Raw genomic sequence first — 13,961 nt, forward strand, 5'->3', positions numbered from 1 at the left:
CTTCTTTTATTTTATGCTCTTTGTCGCTGAGATGGATTCGCAACGGCGAATTTGGAAAAGATAGGCCTGAAAAAGTGAGCTCAACGACCAACCCAACAGTTGCCTATGGTCCCGCCACTGTTGAAGAGCTAGTTGGTAGTAACGTTGTGGTGGTTCTATAGGCTAGAAACAGGGGAGAAGCCGCTGTGAATAAGACTAAAAATAAATGCGGTTCTCTGCTATCTGACAAGCCTGGCGCCTCCTTCTGTCTTTCCCCCCATTTATTCGAACCTCCAAAAGGCGTCGAGGATTTCATATGTGGCTGACGACTCAGCGACCCCACGTTTTTTAGGCGTTTCAGCAACCGCTGTCGACATCCCCTTTATGGGCGTAGAATTCTTTTTCTTACCTCGAATGTAGCTGTGGCCAAGGGTGGTACTGGCCACAACTAGGTGAGATTCGGTAAGACCCGTGACGGTATCCTGTCCTCGTCGCTGTCATATTGCTAGTCACGATAGCAGCGAACGAAGAAAAGGGTGCCCCCCCCCCCCCCGCCCCCGTTTCGAAACTGCAATGTGCCCCCTCATCATACCATTACCCGAATTTTGGCCGTACACGAAGGGGCTCGTTTTCTCACTTGCAGGACTTAGCTTACAGTCGTAAATTAGTTTGCAGAACGAACTGTTGCCACTAGAGGCACGTAGTGGTTTTTTGAAGTGAGTTACACTCCAGTCGTAAAATTACATTGCAGAATGGCACTAACCAGCTATAGTATCATAGCTAGCGGGGTAGCTTGGCTTAATCGGTAAAGCGCGCATGCAATCAGCATAGCTAAGGGGCAGAGAAAACCCTGCTTTGAGTACGCTGCGCGTCCCTATGGTCTGCAGGGAACCAGGATCTGACCAACGGGCCGCATAGTTTTCAGGACATTCGTACAGTAGAATGTCGTCTTCCCCAATGCTTGCGGGGGTCGTCAACACTACCACCATTGGTAGCATTTTGCAAAGGCGGCGTCGTCCTTGTCGTCACAACTAGGCCAACAAGCCCAACAGACGTCGTTGTTCGACGAAACCACTGCTAGTTTAGTAGGGCTGCGAACGAACTCCTGCGGTGCATTTGCATAAGCACGGAAGCTGGAGAACAAGGGAGATTGAAGCAAGAGCGGCGACAGCCGCAAACGTGCGAGATTGGTCGTAATAGGCAATTCACAGTATTGCTGTTACTGAACGAAAAGAAGAAGGTGGCTCGTTCAGCGTAGGGTCTAGTTGGTTCAATGGGGGTGTTTGTTGCCTCCATGCTATACCCGAATCTACCCCATTTTTTCTTCACTCTGTTGCAAACAGCCAAGCTCGGCGGGTGCAAATAGAATGCTGGTTGGTATAAACGAATGGTAGTGTGGCGAGGGACAGCCTTTGCCGGGTCTGAGTAGTCGCAGTAGTAGTTGCTGATAGAAATCGGGTCGGTGGCAGGTTAGAGAAGAGACGACGTTAGGTGAGAGTTAGAGCTTCAGGGGCAAACACAGGGGCAAGCAAATCTCTTCTTGAGCAACTAATAGCTCAAGGTACAGGGAAGAAGAAATTCAGCAGCCCTTCTTTGTGGCAGTGTGGTAGCTATATGAAGGCTGAGCGAAAGAAGCAGACTTAAAGATAGAGAAACAAAGAAGGAGCGCCTATGGAGCAACACTAGCTTGCAAGCTGCAAAAAGAGAGTAAGCGTGCTGCTTGTCTAGGCGGGCGAAACCTGGCGGCAGTAGCAGTAGTAGCGCGCCGTGTGGGCTGGTATGGGAGAGATTGCAGAAAATTGAATTGTAAAGTAGGAGCCGGCCGCAGCGCCTTCGGAGTAAGCAGAATAAAGGGGAAAGAAAAGAGCGATTTCGTTTGAAACTATCGTCATCGTCGGCGGCTGACGCCACCGTCTTTGCCCAGCAATAGCAACATCAGCGGTGGGCAGCGACGAGATGGGTCGGAGCTTACGCATGCTCATATACACAAAAACATAGACCACACAACTTTTTGGATTCCTGTCGGTTAGCAGCAATAGCAGGAGTAGACAAGAGCAACAACGACACCAGAACCTTCACTTCGTTGACCTGTTTTTCCACGTGGATTGTACGAGAAGAAGGCGAACCAACAGGAGTCTGCGAGTTTAGTTTTCTGGTTGCTCCGCTACGTTGGAAATGTTACACTGGGAATAGAAGAAGGGGGACATGACCAATGCAACACCAGAGACTAACGGGGACTGAAGGAACGCCACGCAAATCTTTAACCTGGTAAGCTCTTTCAGGACTAGCTCGAGGCTCGCGAAGCCCTACGATTTGGAAAGTCCTCCAAAATCCATATGACGTTTCTTGCATCGCGCACTTTCGACCTCAATGACCTCCCTCTATCTGCATTGCCAAAATTGGTTTTTGGGGATCGGCCACCATCACTGCTGCTCGCGCCTTGCAGTCACCACCACCGGCCTGACTCCCATCACAGCCAACAATCCAACAGCAAACGTAATGCAACAGGTCTCCTACTTGACGCTGGCGCAGTAGCGGTGGCAGTCGGTTTGGTCTTTATGCTGAGGTTAGGTGCCCACCAGCCTTCCTGAACTCCTCTCGTTTCCTTAGGCGAAGGTGGGCGTGGTGTGGCAGTGGTCTTGAAGTTTTGGCCTTTTGGGGTTTTGGTATGCGGAAGTGTACTAAGGGTGCTCCGTATGTGAGACAAGTTGGCTGAGTCGCGTTGGTTCTGTGGACGAAGGGACTACATGATGGAAAAGGGGAATCAGAATCCCTTGAACGCATCCGAAAAAAGGACGGGAGGAACGAAAGGGGGTGTAATAGAATTACAGAAACTATGTCGATAAATCAAATGGACGCTTTACTAACCTACGGCACGTCACACCCATCCGGCAAAAACGCGTCGGTTTACTAGTGACAGACCGCGTAGGCAAGGGATAGTCGGCGGATTGACCAAACCCATTACCATGAACGTTGTTGGCAGCAGCCTCCGAGTAACGACAACTGAGTGAGCTTTTCTTCGCGTGGCAGACATAAGCCAGTCTGTTTCGATTCGGATGGCCCCGGTCAGTCTCTCGTACAATCTTTTTGTCCCCTTTTCCGCCATCTAGTCCCTGTGTGTAGTTGCACACAATGTGTACTGTATCCTGTTCCGTTGAAACACTTTTTCCCTAACAGAGTAGAATCAGATGGATCCCGGTTTGTTCGACTTCATTTTGCCCCATTTAGCGCATTTACCTGCATCGTGTCTATTGCATCGGTGAGCTTCCATTGGCTGCGGAGCTGCCCCAAGTATCGGTTGTTGAAGCGACCACGAGACCAGAACGCGGTTCAAAGTGTTGTTGCGTAAAGACGAAGGACAGAATATCTAGAGTTCTAGTAGAAATCAGCAGAAGTTACATATTGTCTTTGTCCTGAGATCCATCCAAATAGCGGTGATGACTAAACCAACGTATTTTTATTTTGGACCCGTAAGATTCACTGAATGATACCGGTCGCAACGACTGTACGTTTATAGGAACCCCTCTAAAATTGTAGAAATACTTACCCTTAAAGAGATGTCAAAGAACATTAAATCTCTATGCTGATTCTGTGCTGTGCTTTGCGGAATCGAACACACCTGAAACTTTGCTCACCTCAGTTCGAACGCAAAGGTTGAGACAAGGCATCAGGCCGGCTTATTCCGCATATAAACCACATAAATGAAATGCGTCACATTCGTAATTACAGGACCGAAGGCCTGCGTTGATAGCGGTAACCATTGTACGACTTCGGTCGGATGTGTTATTGGGTTCAGAAAGCTTTAACCTCATGTTGAAGTTTCCACTTTGAAGGTTACACTTAAAAGGAAAGTGTTAAAAATTGTTCCTGGAATGATAAAAGGAACATAGGTGATAAACGGAAATAGCGTTAGATGTTAATGAGTGATACTTAGACATCTGAGAATTTAACTTACCTCTTGTTAACGGCTTTATAATTTACTAGGTCCGGTTACAAACCAGTTTCACTCTTTAGTCTTCATATACGTTGACTGTCGTTTCGGCAGGCGTTGCTAGTGATTGCATAGTACGTAGTATCCACGAAGTGGCGCAGATTGGGCCGTCTAAAATGTATTTCTTGTCTGCCTATCTGATTGCTTCTCCTTCAGTAAGAGTACGAAGAACGTTTGGTTTGATGAGGGTTGCTATCTTGATATTCAAGCACAGCCCAAACAAAAGTCATAATACACAAGTGTGCGATTTGAGAAAGTGCGTTCTTGTCGCTGTACCGTCCCTCGATTCGTCTGCAGTTGCAGGTTATCCATTGGGGCAAAAAATGAAATACGATCAGTGCTATATCTAAGAGCCCTTAAGGCGACGAACGACAGGACGCTCCGCGGAACATTGTTGTTAACAATAAGAAAGACAACAATAACAACAATTATGAGTGCGACAACTGTGCGAAATTAGAACTTGGCGATGGACAGAGCTGGTGAAGGGCAGTGAGCAACAAGTTGTCTTGATATCAGAATCGTCGACCAGCTTCATAGCGGTGACAGCTTGATGGCACTGACCGTGCTGGCGGTGATGACGTATAGATGGCAGCGCTCAGAAAAGTCGAAAGAAGGTGAGCGAGTGAAACTGAAAGAAAGGAGTCATCAATACGAACGGAAAGAACCATTAGAGGTTTGATGTAGGCTGTCTGCCGGAAAAATTGGCCGTCGTATAAACATGTAAACAAACACACATGAATGAAGCATAGTAAGAAAATACGTCACAAGAGAAAGTGCGATCAGAAACAAGCTTGAACGGCGGCTTTTGCGTAAAGCTTAGGCAAACCATTAAACAGAAAGTAACAGCCTCAGCAGGCTAATATGTGTGCTAGTCAAGTTAGAAGCAAATGAAAGAGTACATGATCCTATGCATACTTTTGGAAAAGGCAGACCTCGGTTTTAATTCAGTATGAAACAAGCTTACTAGAGAAGCCACGCGTCAATATCCATAAATATTGCGGGCTAACAAGCACTCACATAATAGAAACTAATGGAGTTCAACAAACGGCTTTTACTGACTTATTGATATTCCAGATAGCTCATATACAAATAACGAGGGCATAAGACAGAATTAAAAGAGAAAATATAGAAAATAACAAGTTCTTCCTCGTGCAACATCTAATACTCAACCCTACATATAATAATACCCTTTCTAAGCTGGCATTTCGGCTCATATTTATAGGGAACATGAAAGTGTTGAAAAAGCAGTAGTCAGGGTCGATACTCTCTTAGCAGCGGCAACAGCAATGCTCGACCAGAAAACACGAAACAAGAAAATGATGGAGGAATAGGAAAGAAATCCGGCAAGCAACTTGTTGAAACCCAGGCCGCCAGAGCCGACGAAACGAAGTAGGTCTCGACGAACGAGATAGCTCAGCAAGCTAAAATGCGCTGCTATAATGGCTGTTGCCGTGGCCAAATATGGATACAAAGAAAAGGCCGGCTATAGGCAAATAGGTGTGTACGGCTTAGAGAATGGCGGGAAACGAGTCTAGGAGTCCGAAGAGGACTCGGCCTGCGCGGTCCTGTCTGAACAGCAGTGAAGCGACTTGGGATTACAGCGAGAAGCAAGGGAAGAAAAAGCAATAGAGAAAGGCCTAGCGGTGGGTAAGGATAGAGCCACGATCTTAGGTCGTTTTTCGTCGAAGCAGGAAGAAGCGGCTTTAGGGGTGGAACGTCTCAGCGCGACTCGAGATCATCTCTCGCAGGTCAACTGGAACGGTGAGCAATTCGCTCACATCCTTACAACATTCTTCGCTTCCTGCTTCGTACTATGTAGCTTCCTTTTCAACAGTAACCGAAGGGGCAGTCAGGTTCAGGCTAAGGATAGCTTGCAAGTCCATTGTAACCCAAAGTTCCGTCACTCTAGTCGCCTTACCACTCGTGACCAGCTTCGTCTTGGGTCTTGCGGGCGAGTAAGCCCTTCTTCTCTACTGTTATTGCTGTATTCGCCTCGGTCGCTTAGTATCAGTAGGCTAGACAGACAGCCAGCAACGCAACAATGTGGCTAGACTGTCGGGACCCAGTGAAGTCGTGTGCTATCGAAGTGAAGGGAAGCAGGATCTCCAGTTCTGAATACCACTACCATTGCAGCCGATACGGCCGGTGTTTCTATACGCAACTTTCTGAGTGGAGTATCAATTTACATGGTGATTCTTCTTTTCCGTTCGAGCGTTTGCCTTCCCTGCGAATGCGGAAAAAACATGTTGTACAGCCTACAAATACGCTGCTGGTATAAGCGATAGCCGAACACTCAACTGTATATGTGATTGTACCGCTGTGTCTATGTAAAAATAGTAATTAGTGGTGCAACCGAGTCGTCTGGCTACTTTTGAGAAAAGACATTTGAAATTAACTCGATGTCATCAGTTACAGAAGAGAGTGAACTGAAATTGACACCGAAACAATCTCTGTATGACAAATGGGCAGAAAGCACGAGAGTTGACATTTGGATAGCAATAAGCACCAAAGATTTATTTACTACAGTTAGCAAATGCAACATGAATATACGTTGGGAGTGTGTGAGAATAGAATTTGATGTGTTTGAATCTTTCTTTTGTAGGCCCTGATTATATGCATATGCGTATGAACGCGCTGAACTGTAGGAAGCCAACGACCTACTTTACTTCGACCAGTTACTCAAAGAGTTAGTTTAAGGGCCATGGCTATATCCAAGTTCTCGGCGGTAAGGTGATCTCGATAGGTAGGCGAGTGTGCGTATCGAACGGCCAAAAACGAAAAAAAGCGCCAGTCGTAACCCAGTGAGCGGCCAACTGGTGAATGTTTGCCGTTCTAGCAGGATTAACAGTAGTAACCGTCGTGGTACCATTGCCATTATGGATACGTAGGTGATCCAAATTTGAAACTAAGCGTAGGCACCTCGTGGGAAAAGCCAGCCGTTTAAGACATTGCTTAGCTAAAGCAGTGTAAGACATGAAATTCAAAACGTATATTTATTTAGCGATATTATTGAAGCAACACTCAAACGGTTTCGATGGAGTAAGCAGAATAGGGTGACAAACGATTTCCTTACTTCCAAGAGGCAACAGACCTCTGCGCAAAGCCTGGAACTAGTGCATGAAATTTTTCATAGTCATTTCCTACCGAACAAAAAAAAACACCGCTAACCCTATCAATGGTACTAACTATTTTCAACAGTAGAGGTAGGCAATCGTAGCCCGTCAGATCGAGTCATGAAAAACCGTATTTCGCCGCAGGCAGATGTAAACTCCATGGATTTTGCAGCTTGACTGACTCTAGGGCTGGCTACAGCTGTTGCCAAAAGGTCCGCCTTCTTATTCAACAGGCCGCAAGGTAGCGCCGCTTGCTTGTTCGGTACATACACACACGCGTAGACACATGCTTTTAGTCTCGCGTTAGTAATTTCCAAAGAGCTTAAGTTATTCTACCTTCGTCAAAACTTTCGTTCTCTGAATCTTCGTGAATTAGGAACGATAGGAATATACTCCGTTACTGGAGACTGAGCAAAGAAAAAATGGTGCGGCTCTTTACAGCAGTAGTAGCGTCGCTGATGGATACGTCAACAGCAGCAGCTATGATAAGTAAAAGCTAAATGTGAAAATATTAAATGTAATAAAATTTTATGAGATAGCACGGTTCGTCTGGTCCCGACTGGGCTGTGGATGACGACTCGCTTACTAGTCCATTCCTCTCAAACGGCTTTGATCTTCGGCCAACTTTTGGTGGCTGCTGCCAGCGGGTACTGACGCCTATGAGCCGAGAAGCCGCTGTGCCAACGTGGTACATCAGTGTGCATATTAATTAATAGTGGAACCCGACGCCACTCGGAGCGATAACCTTGTGCCGTAACCATATTCCATAGACTGCAATAGGCATCTATTTACGGTCCTGTCTAGCTTCTATGGCGTGTATTATACCAGCCTATACCCCTTCGGAGGCCGACACAAATTAGTTGCCACCTTCTCGTCCTCACTTTGTAGGAAAAAATTACCACAACTTGGAGTTCGGTGCAGTACTGTGCAGTTGCTGATGTACTGCACAGACCTTAAACCGCCTTGACGAACGCATCTTCCGGATGCTTCCTAAGCAGTGACTAGCCTTACGGGTTGAAAGGGAAAAGCAGTGAAGGCCACCACGCTTCCAACGTTTCAGATTAGCTTTCAGTTGGGTATCTCGTCCAGGCGGACATGATAACAAGCTTTTAACATGGTTAGTAACGAAAGCTACAGGTTTTACTATGACTTATGCCGCTCAGGCACATTGATGACTACAACCACCAAGTGAGATCACTTGTTCTTTTAAAATTTCAGAACAATAAGATTTAAGAAGAAAATATCTTGAAATAGATTAGTATTGATGTACCGATATACACCATAGGTGCATAGGAAAATGATTCTCTATCAGTGTGTGCGGTTCGCTTATGCCCGATTCTTTCTTCTTTAACATGTTCTGCTTTGGTGACCAGTTCCTGGCTTTCTTACCCACCGCGAACGTACGTAGTAGGTCTTGCTGCGTTGTCCCACTACCTGCCTCCATAATAACAGAAGTAAAGCCGTTATCGAAACTAGTAGTCAGAGGACTCATACAGATTAGATTACGTTCCGCGGATTACCAAGTCGACAAGTTGTCTGATGACAAAACGTGTTGTATAGTTACAATCCTGAATCGTATCAGCAATGTCTGTTTACGATTTCATCTCTTGCTAATCACCTCCAGTAATACCCACTCTGTCACAAAGGGCCAACCGAAGGCTTAAGCCAGCAAGCGATGTCACTCGGGATGCCAGTCCCACAACGGTAACTTGTGACAAGAACGATGTTTGATTGAAACCTGAATGCCGCTTCCAGACTGTCTAGCCCTCGTGCCTTCATCCTGCATTTCTATAGAGGATCACCGCCCGTTTCACCACAGGCTAAGTTGAGTCCAGACAACGAATCGGAGCAAGAGTGGGATCTTTGGGCAGTCGGCGGTGACTGATCACATCACAGCACTGTGACGGCTGAAGTGACGACACTGGAGTGTGAGCCGGCAGCAAAAGCAGGCCATCCTGTCGGAGACCACATACAGACATCCGTCAGGATTCAGGCGGTTACACACCACGCCGCTAACATTCTCCCCCCCCCCCCCCCCAATTATGTTGAATTCGTCCCAAACCATGGGCACAATTTCACAAAAAAGTCTCTGCTTTTTCTGTACCTGAAGGCACTTGTACCAGCCATAGAGGTGGTGCCAACAGGACACATACCGAACGAGAGTGAAGAACAGCGCGACAGTATAACAATGACTATGAGCGGCGATGAATACATGGCACCATTCTTCTCGTAAACAGATCGCGCGGATGCTATCGCCGTGGCTAGCAGAAAGACCCCGCTGAAAATTAGCGAGAATGACCAACGTGCGGAAAAACTTAACGTAGATAATATACTACCCTATATTAGGTATGGCCGCAATTATATAAAGACTATCTGCGAACATATGAATATCGAACATACTGTGGAGGCCGTTTCACATCCCGGTACGTTGCGCTTAGAGAGGAAAAATCTAAAAAGGGTGATTACTCCGGATAAGCCTCCGAAGCGGTGACTGCTCATGAAGCCGAGGAAATATGCTAAAAGTTAAGCAGGTACAAAAACTGTCTGTAGGTGTGTATAGGTCTGCGGTCTAAGTAAGTTAATATGTTGCTTTTGGGTGGTCGTGTCCGCGAAAACGTGAAATCGTGGATACGCTTAAGAGAAGTCAGTCCCCTTGCAAAATTATCAACTACTGAAAATAATTAGTGGTCTTACGTGTAAAAATAGAGGATACAGCGCCATTTCATTATGTTCGTTTGTTTGTACTGTAAATGGATCATGTATTTTACAGATAATTAACTAATTTAGGTAGGCGCCGACCAAGGGTATGTGAATATTCGGCATGCGAACAAGCTTCAGTAAATAACCTTCTTAAACAATTATATAGCATTATGTGTTAATTATTTTCCTACATACGTACACATTAATGAGTATCGGTTGCCGATTCGTATCCGGATTTTGTATTTACTAGGCCAAAGGCAAAACACGGAGTGCATACTTTAGACCGCCGAAACTGACGACGTCAATAAGTAACCGCTCTCCAACAGGCCTCGTACCGTACATTTTTATTTTACCAGTCTGCGCACCTTCTATTCATCAATGGATTATACGCCGAACGCTGTTCTATATATGAGACAGCTCTTCACCAATCAGCCGAACCCTAATAAAGAATGAGCTTATTTAGATACAATATTATGGAAATATCTATTTATGGACAATTTTAAACGTAATTTGTGAATAGGTTATGAAAGTGATTTGTAGTTGGATTATCTCCGGCTCGCCAAGGCTTGCTTTCTGTCCGTTCACAGCCATATTACGAACGGTCATTTTGTGACGTATAGATCTATGGCAGATTTTTGTAGCACTCGTTGTGCTCAAAGTAGAAGCGTTATCACGAAGACCTTTCCATGTGTCAATCATGAATATCACGTAACTATAGAAAATCATCTGCCGGAAATGAAAAAGAATGCTTCGCCCTTCTACCGAGAGACGGACAGATTGATGAAAATAAGCGTCGCTGACTATAGATACACGCTCGCTAGACTATTTGTCTATGCTCGAATGATTTTTCCAACTTTTTCCAGTTCTAACACTCGGAACTACTTTGTTTCGCTTTGAAAGTTCTGTCTGTGGGCGTGGGCAAGACTACCCCAGTGAGAATGAATGCGGTCAATCTCTCTGCGGTGGCTGCAAATTGGTAAATTGTTAAAAATAAGGAGGAATCACTGATCCGACTATAAGGTTATGTCACCAGCAACCCAGGAAAATCCCCGCACGACTTAATCTCGTCTTCTATGTGAGCCAGCCTTGTTATCTAGTTTTGTCATGAGCATATTAAATTAGTTTAGGGACTAAGCGAACAAGACCGCAACAGAGTATCTGCGAGCAGAATTATTCTATGCTCTCTTCCCGTGGGTCCGTACGAAAAACATACAGAAATCTCTAGCGGAACATTGTTGTTCGAAATTTTTAAAAAAGGGGGGTGTCATGTCAGCAACAGGTCGACATTGATCAAGGTTCGTAAAACGCTTTCCTATGCCGTTCGCCAAATCGTAAAAGCGACGCAATGTATATAGACCGTTCTTGAAACCCCTCGCTTTTCACGGACGAACTTTCAGCGGTCGTCACTCAAAATTTAAGTTCAAACTTTCCTCGTCGTTAGACAGCAGCAAAGGCACGCGTATATTTTTCAAGATGACGCAGCAGTAGCGGTCGCTCACAGTACTAATGGAATGCCCCCATACAGAGTATGGCTAGGAATGAAAAATCTTTGGTAGGCGTCTAGTAATACCCTAGGTATGCTGAATAGGCCCAGTACATAACAACTGACTTGTATCCTGTATAGCTTGCATTGAATACATCCCTAAGACGCGTAGACGTATGAATCTGTAACCTAGTGTACGACTGTATATTACAATATTAGTACAAAGCCAATATTGGCACTATATATGAAAAATTATGATTCAATTATTATATATTTTCTATACATGTTACCTTCATACTCTCGCAAGCATTTCCCATGGTGGGTATCGGAATAATAAGATGCCGATGTAGACGTTCATCAGTCAACACAGGCACATAACCCTACATCGAATATAATCCTACCATTAAATGCTTCAGAGAATAGAAAAAAGATATGCATATATGATCTCAATACGAGACGAGGACTACAATAGGAGATTGTTGTACTATCACCGAAGCAAATGTTTAGTCTCTGAACGCAAACATCGCGTAATGGGAGATAGCGTTGCATTTTTCAATAGGTCTCTGTCCATTCTATCAGTTTATTTTATGGGCATTTGTGTATATTTTATTTGCAAGATAACGTTCAGTTTTATCCATGCTGGATTAGTTGAACTTGCGAGAAAGTTCAATTCTGTGTGCCACAAACTCCTTGGAACCAAAAGAGTCATTCAAACATGAGCTCAAAAATCAAATACTCATCTCGAGCATGCTCACTTCCAAACAAAGTTCCAAACACTACCCTCATTGACTGCTGTACTGACAAAATATTTACCCGTTAACTCCAAAAGGGACTACGTAGGATGGTTAATTTAATCCAACCAAACCACTTTTATTGTGTAACGAACGGGGGGTGATTATTTACGATTTCTCATTAAAGTAGTAGTTGACATAGTAATTGCTAAAAAAAAGAAGGTTTGCATGGGATCAGGTATGCATTGCGACGTTCTCGACCAACTCTCTATAAAAACGTGCCATTTGAATGATTCTTAAGGGCCGCTGCAAATATTACGATTTTTACTGGTGAGTGCACATACCCAAACATTTATGAACGTGTACATTACCAGGTTATTGTGCTTTATAGTCCTACGGCCTTATCTTCAGTAGCAAGACAAGAACTGCTGGAGCTTAAGCTGCAAACTAAGGCTCGATAAATAGGACATCTGAAAATTAAACGCTTAAATTAAAAAGGATCTTCTTAATTAGAAAATACCTAACAAGTACATCAGTGGTTAATGATGAGAAGTTATGTATTTCCCTAAAGGTTAAACTTAGTTCCCACGTAATTGTGACTCTTATATCTCTTACGAATGATCAGGTGGAGCACAGCACTAACTGATGTCTGCACACATATTCCTAACATTGAATCCAACTGGTACACAGCAAGCAAGCATGTAAATGGAGGATTTTTCTGAAATCGATCATAATAACATCGAGCTTCTCCTTAGCTTTGTCACCATTTACAAATGGAAATAATGACACTTCTATGTAGGCGAACCACCTATTAGTGCGGTAGTCGCAATGATAGGGGGCATTATTCAGTCAAACTACCCATACGATACTGTAAGTGAAGCCGTCGTCCAATATTACTGCAGTAAAGACTACAGTGTTCAATTAGCGCTTTTCTCTTACCCTCGGGAAGCCGAGCTAAAGCTACTTGAGGCTTGGCCAGGGCGTTGGGGCAAAGTAGTTCTGTCAAGGTGGTATTACGAGGTATGATGATAAATCGAGGAAAGTTGACTGGCTCGGATTAGCGGGCAAGAGGCTTCGATATTTCGGAGCACACTTAACGATTATGATGTGATTCATTAGCGTGAGACAAACAAAACAGCGTGACTGCGAGAGGAAGAAACAGTGAAAAAGATTCAGAGAGGAACGGAAAGAGAAAGAGGACCGATCTGAAGGCATGAAAGAAATAAGAGAGTCACGCAATGGCGATCGTCTTAATCCAAGCTTTTTGCGCCGTTTTCGATGCCTTCTTGTCCTCACGCTTCTAACGGAGCTTATCAAACAAACGCACACATTCGACACAATGGATCCGTCGGAATGCACCAAATATTCGAAGTGCATTATTACTAATTTTCACCTAAATCGCTTGCTGTAGGTGGGGGATCAGGCGTAATGCCTGCTGATCAGCATACTACCTGATCGCTAGATCGAGCGGGGTCGGCAAGATTTTCGTAGCTAGAAGCAGCAGACGAAATTTGTTCTGCATTGGCCGCTGCCTTTGTGCACGCAGATTATGTCTGGTTATATAGAGTGAACGAATGCATATCGTGCATCTCATACCGTGTCGGTCTAACGAGTGATACAAATTGTAGAAACGTAATTGGTCAGCATCTTGCACTTTTCTATAATGTACATAATGCAATATAATGTGATGTACACCGAAATGCTCCTAAAATGATAATAATCATTCTAGGGGCTCGTAAAAGTAACCACTTCTTATATCTATTAACCCTATTAACCACATATAATTGCTTTCATCGCACTATGCAGCGTATTAATACAGTAAGAAGTAAACGCATATTCTTGTGTCCTCCTCATATTTACTTTGGTCTTCTTAAACAATTTTTTTGTATAGAATCTGTATGCCCCGACACCTTGGCAGTCACGTCTATGGCACGAGTTATATTTTATGAACTGGCATTTCAGGC

At 44.5% G+C, this 13,961-nt stretch overlaps 1 long non-coding RNA gene across 1 annotated transcript in view; it reads right to left on the minus strand.

The window, feature by feature from the left end:
- The window catches only part of LOC147755482 (uncharacterized), a 40,557-nt gene that overhangs the window by 9,274 nt on the left and 17,322 nt on the right, over window positions 1-13,961 (minus strand). Inside the window, exon 2 of the long non-coding RNA XR_015329218.1 lies at window positions 3,935-4,598. This is a non-coding gene — a long non-coding RNA (uncharacterized LOC147755482). The remainder of the gene's footprint in view (window positions 1-3,934; window positions 4,599-13,961) is intronic.

This window comes from Varroa destructor, unplaced genomic scaffold, assembly GCF_002443255.2.
Source record: "Varroa destructor unplaced genomic scaffold, Vdes_3.0 BEIS01000005.1, whole genome shotgun sequence".
Classification (NCBI taxonomy): Eukaryota; Metazoa; Arthropoda; class Arachnida; order Mesostigmata; family Varroidae; genus Varroa; species Varroa destructor.